Source organism: Lichenostomus cassidix, chromosome 4 (assembly GCF_008360975.1).
Source record: "Lichenostomus cassidix isolate B80296 chromosome 4, HeHo_3.0, whole genome shotgun sequence".
Lineage (NCBI taxonomy): Eukaryota > Metazoa > Chordata > Aves > Passeriformes > Meliphagidae > Lichenostomus > Lichenostomus cassidix.
Window position 1 is genome coordinate 32,488,183 of NC_139484.1, and position 6,000 is coordinate 32,494,182.

At 44.0% G+C, this 6,000-nt stretch overlaps 1 protein-coding gene across 7 annotated transcripts in view; it reads right to left on the reverse strand.

The window, feature by feature from the left end:
- The window catches only part of MARCHF1 (membrane associated ring-CH-type finger 1), a 223,438-nt gene extending 219,049 nt beyond the window's left edge, over window positions 1–4,389 (reverse strand). For 5 of the 7 annotated variants that reach the window (XM_085058626.1, XM_085058620.1, XM_085058625.1 and 2 more), the window contains exon 1: window positions 4,259–4,389. The gene's annotated coding sequence lies outside the window, so the exon portion shown is untranslated. The remainder of the gene's footprint in view (window positions 1–4,258) is intronic. The other 2 variants (XM_085058621.1, XM_085058623.1) reach the window with 1 other exon arrangement.
- Window positions 4,390–6,000: the final 1,611 nt, after the last annotated feature.

Consider the following 6,000-nt stretch of genomic DNA (forward strand, 5'->3'; position numbering starts at 1 on the left):
TAATGGGACAAAATCCAGGCAGGAACATTAGAACTCTTCCCACACACGAGGTACTAGAAATGCTTTCAACACCTTGAAAGCCACAATCCTCATGAAAAAATATTAATTTTATAAGATTATAAAACAGCCACAAATATAGTATCATCTTCACTGCAAAATTAGAAACCTTGTTTTTCAATAGTCACCTAGTCTGAAATTAGCTTCACACCCATCCACAGCTCAGCACTGCCAAAGCCTCTCACAATACAGTACAAGACCTATCTTGTACAACTGTCCTAAGACCAACAGGATGGCGTTGTGGCAGTACAATCACCCAAAGCGCCTTTAACGCCTCTGCATCCCAAAAATCATTCCACAGAAGAAAAGTTATAAGCAGTATGGAAATACTCAAAGGAACAGTGAAATTACACTGAATAATGCAATACTATCAAACTCCCTACTACTTCCAAATCACGAAACTCTGATTAATGAGCTTTAAGTTTCAGTGTATGTCTGGTTGCTAATGAACTGGGAGGGGGGGGAAGGCACTGAACCATCAAAATGGCACAAAAAACAAGGTAAAGTTGGCTTACCATTCCTTATTGCTTTAACTGTATCATTAAGTCTACCTTTTAAATAGGTATTTATTCCACTTTCCTGAAGAATCTGATACAAACTGCTGTATTATCACACAGCTGCCTGGCACAAAATCCCCTTTTCAATTACCAACGAATTGGAAAAATACTAGCCAGCAGAAGAGAGATCCTTTTTTCTGGCCTGTGATCACTCTGTTCACTTTAAAGGAATGCATCACATTAACCCTGGTAATTAACAAGGTTATTCTCATCACATTAAAGGTTTAAGTTCCTCTATTAAGTCATTATTTGAATTTGCACTGCTATTAAGATGATGAGACTATTTGGAATTTAATATCACATAACAAGATGTTTCTCTTTAAAGACCCTAATTTTTTTCAAGTCAAGCCATATAATTTCATTGTCTTGTATGCTACATAGAATCATAGAATGAGTTAGGTAGGAAGGGACATGGATCATCTAGTTCCAACCCCATGCCATGGGCAGGGACACAATTAGCACATCTACTGGATTAAGAAATATATTACATACATATGAAAAGAAAAACCCAAACAAAATCGAAGTTGAAGAACTAGAAGGGGTAAGGCAGCAATGCATACACACAACAAAAACAGCAAATGGGCATCTGGCAGCAGCACAGCTATGGCAGCAGAAACCAGAGAGAACTACAAAAGGAGATGAGAACCAAAATTACAAGGAGGTACATACAGCTTGGGAAAACACTACCAGCAGATGTGTCAGCTCCTAGCTGGACCATTCCAGTAAGACTCCACAGACTAAACAGCAACTCCCAACGCCCATGATGTCCCTGACCATGGCAGGGGGATTGAAACTAGATGATCCATAAGATCCTTTCCAACACAAATCATTCTATGATTCTATGCCCTTTACACTGCAAGTGCAGCAATGCATATTTGGGGAATTTTGCTCTTAGATCATACCTGAGGTTTCCCAGGACTGTCTAGCCAATGAAGTCTTCTAAATATCTATTAAATGCTTTAATTTTTGCACATAGGTATTCCTAGTTCATGAACTTGTTTCCCCTGAAAGAGAAAAGCCAGTTGTCTAAGTCAGACAGTTATTCTGAGAATATTTAAAATTGCAGCAGCCACATATCAACATACCATATCAAATATAAAAACACAGATGATCGTTTATCTCATTATCCATGCTGACATCATATTAGTTGATGTGCACTGTTGTTAAACATATAGAAAATCAGAGTATGGAAAAATTAGTCAAAATTACTTAGAGATTTGATTATACAGGTTTCAGTGGCAGCATAGCTCACACCAGGGAATTCAAGCACCTTCAATGCAAATATCTAGTGATGTCCAATTAACACCAAAGGTTTTGTAAAGAAGTTTTTTTGCACAGAATTCAGTCCCTGTGAAATAATTATAACAGTAGTATCCTTTAAATGTCAGAAAAGATAAAAGAACTTTCTATCATAACATGAGTATTATCACAGCGCTGACTGGGTCAAACACTGAAAAGAAACAAGTTCATAGAGTTAAGGTCAAGGTCAGCTGTCAGTCTACAGGAGAGTTGTGAGCACTGCTAGTTTGTCCCACCCATGCTCCTTAAAAGCATGTCTTCATTTAGCTGTGCATTTTTCAAAACTTCATTTTTTGTAGTTTAAAACCCATTGCTAAATGTTGTCACAAGTGCTTAGCAGTGTGTGACAAACGTTAAACTCTTCCCATAAAGAGTGTCAAGAGCGCTGTGAAATATTTGGAATAAAGACACTGTAAGTCTTATCAGCATAACAACTCCCTCGGGAATTATCAATTTGCAAATCTCTCAACCCCCTAATAGGGTTTAAAATGTTGTTAAAAATATAGCAGGGTTGGGAACCCGCCCTCACTCAGGGTACCCATAAATGAGCCATATATTGCCCTTTTTTTTTTTATGCAGTCTAATGCAAGCAACTGTTCTTCAGCAGAATGAAGTCTAAAGTATACACATGAGATTAATAGAGGACATAATGGAGGGCAATATTTAACCACCATGACAGCTTTATGTAAGTTTGGATGAGACTTTTGGTCAATAACATTAGACAGCAGCAGAGTTTTTTACCATTACTAGGAATCACCATCACTGTCTCCAAACATACTCCTCCTGTACATGGGTTGAACATTGCGGAATTCATCTGGATGATCACAGGTTATCCACTTTATCCACATCTTTGTTAGTTAACACATTCTAGTTTTCCTTCTCAAATTGTGGTTTTCCTATTGAAACCAATAACCCTTGAACAACAAACGTGAGTTTTGTTGCCATTAGTCAGTTTCCTTCCTCCCTCTAACACCAGATAAACATAGCATCTTCTCATCCCCCACACCCAACAGAATCAGGGACAGAACCCCAAACAGAAGTGTTTGTTTTTCAACATGAGATATAAAGAGCTTAAATTACCCATTTTTTTTTACTTTTCTTTTTGGTTTTTTTTTTTTTTTTTAACAAACATTGAAAATAACTAGGGTGGCTTTGGCATTGCTTTAATCAGTTTAAACTTGGAGACAGGAACTCTAATTAAAATCAGGAACTTTAGCTGTAAGAAAGAGCTAATTAGCTCCCAACTTTTTAATGAACTACTGTGGTGGAGTACATATTAGCTGCTCAGTATTAAAAAGGAAATGCTCTGCAAGACAAGCTCATTCTCTCAGGTAGTACATCATTTGTCTATTTCATTCAATCCATGCACTCTCAGAGGGATTTAAGAAAACACACAACAATAACTATCAGACTTACACATCTCCATGCACACTAACATTAACGAACTTCCCATCATTTCGAACAGAGAAGGAGAAATACAAGGCAGTTCATTACCTTTCCCCTAGACAATAAAGACAATTTAAAACGCATTAAAGAATAAGGTTGTGTTTCCTTCTTTTCAATTTGTTCCTGGCCACAACTTGCAAATACAAGAAAGAAGACGACGGGGAAGAAGTGAGAGAAGGCATCTGATGCTTGTGCTCCCAAGAAGTCTGAACAAAATATATGGGATAGAGGAAAAGTGGTAATTGCCAGGTAAAGGGGAACGTTGTCCAGATAGTCTCAGCAAGATATGCTGGCAGCAGTGGGAACCTGAACAACTTCGTTCACATTGCCACAGCTTTTAGTGTCTCGTTTTGTCGGGGCTGGTATTTCTATTCACCTTCTCTCACACAGAGCGTCAACTAAAAAAGAAATTACTTAAAACATGACTACAAACAAAGGCCAAGTTCACCTGCGTTCCCACGCCAGGGTCTCCTATCCTGGGTTCCCTCTTGCCGCGACATGCCACACTTAACTCAGAAAGCCCCGAGCATTCAAGCAGCCCTGACGGAGGTGTTGGGCGAAGGAGGGTGTGACACAGTCCCCGAGGGAGCGGGCTAGCCGGGGTCGCTGCTGCCCAGGCACGGCCCTCGGGAGCTGCCGGCACCCTGTGGCCGTGCCGCACCGGGACCGCCGAGGGACAGCGGCAGCAGCACCGGCCCGCGCCGTGCCCGCTGCGCTTCTCCCCGCGACAGCCCCGGAGCAACACCACCGCAGAAAACACCAACCACCCCAACAACCCAACCCAACCCGCACTCCTCCCCACCCCAAAAAAAAAAAAAATTTAAGAAGGCAGCACCCGTACCCGCCGGGACCCCGCAGGTGCCGAGCCGCCACCGCGGCGCCGCCCCCCGCGCACTCACCAGCGGCGGTGGGTCCGGGGTGGCTCGGGGAGCTGGGGGAGCTCAGGGAGCCGGGTGCCGGGGCGGCGGGTCCGGCCGCGCCCCCCGCCCCATCCCGCGCCCGCCCGGCGCGGCCCCGCCGCCGCCACGCCTCCCTCGCGCCCCGCCCGCGCCCCATGACGTCACCCCGCGCGGGCCCCGCCCAGCCGCGCGGACAGCGCGCGGGCAGCGCGGGCAGAGCGCGCCCCCGGCCCCGGTCCGGCCGCGCGCCCCCGTGGTTAGCGCATGGCGCGGAGCTGCCGTGCCCGCGGAGCTGCCGTGCCCGCGGAGCTGCCGTGCCCGCGGACCCTGCCGCGCACGGGATTCGCCCCCTCCCGCCACTCCTCTGCCCGGCGTGCCGCGCTTCCCGTGAAACAGCCTTAACCATCACTTTGCTGCGAGTGTGGACATGTTGCGTGGAATCCCCCGGCGAGGGGAGACACGGGGCTTATTTGCATGTTTATGTCTCTCCGCGTTAAAAACCGGGGTGGTGTCCCGGCTTCTGCCCTTCCCTTCGGAGAGCTGTGCGGAAATGGCATCGCTCAGCCTTTAGCTCAGCACGGAGAATGGGGCGGGGGACGGCAGGGGGCACAGGACAACGTGTATCGCCATTGCTTAGAATCCACGGTGTGCCATGATTCTCGAGTTCACCTTTGAAAATAAGTCGAAGTTTGAGCGGCTTAGACAGCTTAACAAACTAACGTCCTGAGGCAGCAGTCCAGAGTGCGATTGTCAATATAAAACAAAATGAAGCATCCAGCTTACACCAAATTTCCACGACACATCTGCTATTCACCTATCTTGATACGGGCTTCATCACCAGAATATCATTGCAGGTTGATTTAAATAATGCGTCTATGTCTTAAGAGACAGAAAGAGAGCAGAAAGAAGACATACAGGGTTTTTGGGTTTTCTGGGTTTTGGGTTTTTTTGCTAGTTGTGCTCAATTGACATATCTAGAAATTAAAGAGAACATCAGTCTGAGCTGCAGTGTGGAAGGAGTGGTAATGCAAGCCTCAGGCTCCTCCAAACAGGTCCACTGTAAAGATTGAAAACCATCAAATCTTTCCATAAGGGCAAGTCTGTAAGCAAGCACCACCTTCATCATGATCAAAACCTTAAGCAGATACCTCTGAATCATGGCACTCACTCAAGCAGATTAAATTCTTTTTTCTCATATTTTTCTGGGTTATGGTGTATGACCTGAAGATCAAAACGTGAGAGGTTTTCTAAAGTTATATCTGCTTGTTATGTATTTCTTCTCTTTTTCTGATAAATAATTAACAGGAAATAAGGCTGCTCAAAATTCTCACCTTCTGGCACTAGTTTAAAAATTCTCTTAATTCTAAGCTATACACAGGTACATTCACTCATTGTTGCAATTTTTATCTTGCCTTATTCATCTTTTTTTTTTTTTCTTATTGAGACTTCACCTATTCGGGCTTCTAACAGCAATTTCTATACCCTGAGAATGAAATTGCAAATGGAGCTACATCAGCCTCAATTATTGCTGCTTTGCCTTAACAATTTCAATTCACTTTTACAACTGCTTACTACATCAAAATACATCCCTTCCTCCCTTCCAAAGAAATTATTTGGGTGTTAAGTTGTTAACTGTTATCTGCAGAATGATTTTTTGTGAACTGTCTCGGTAAGAACACACATTCAGGAATGAAGACTCTCCTTCCACAAAAGTCTTCCACCCACCTGGGATCCTGAAGTCC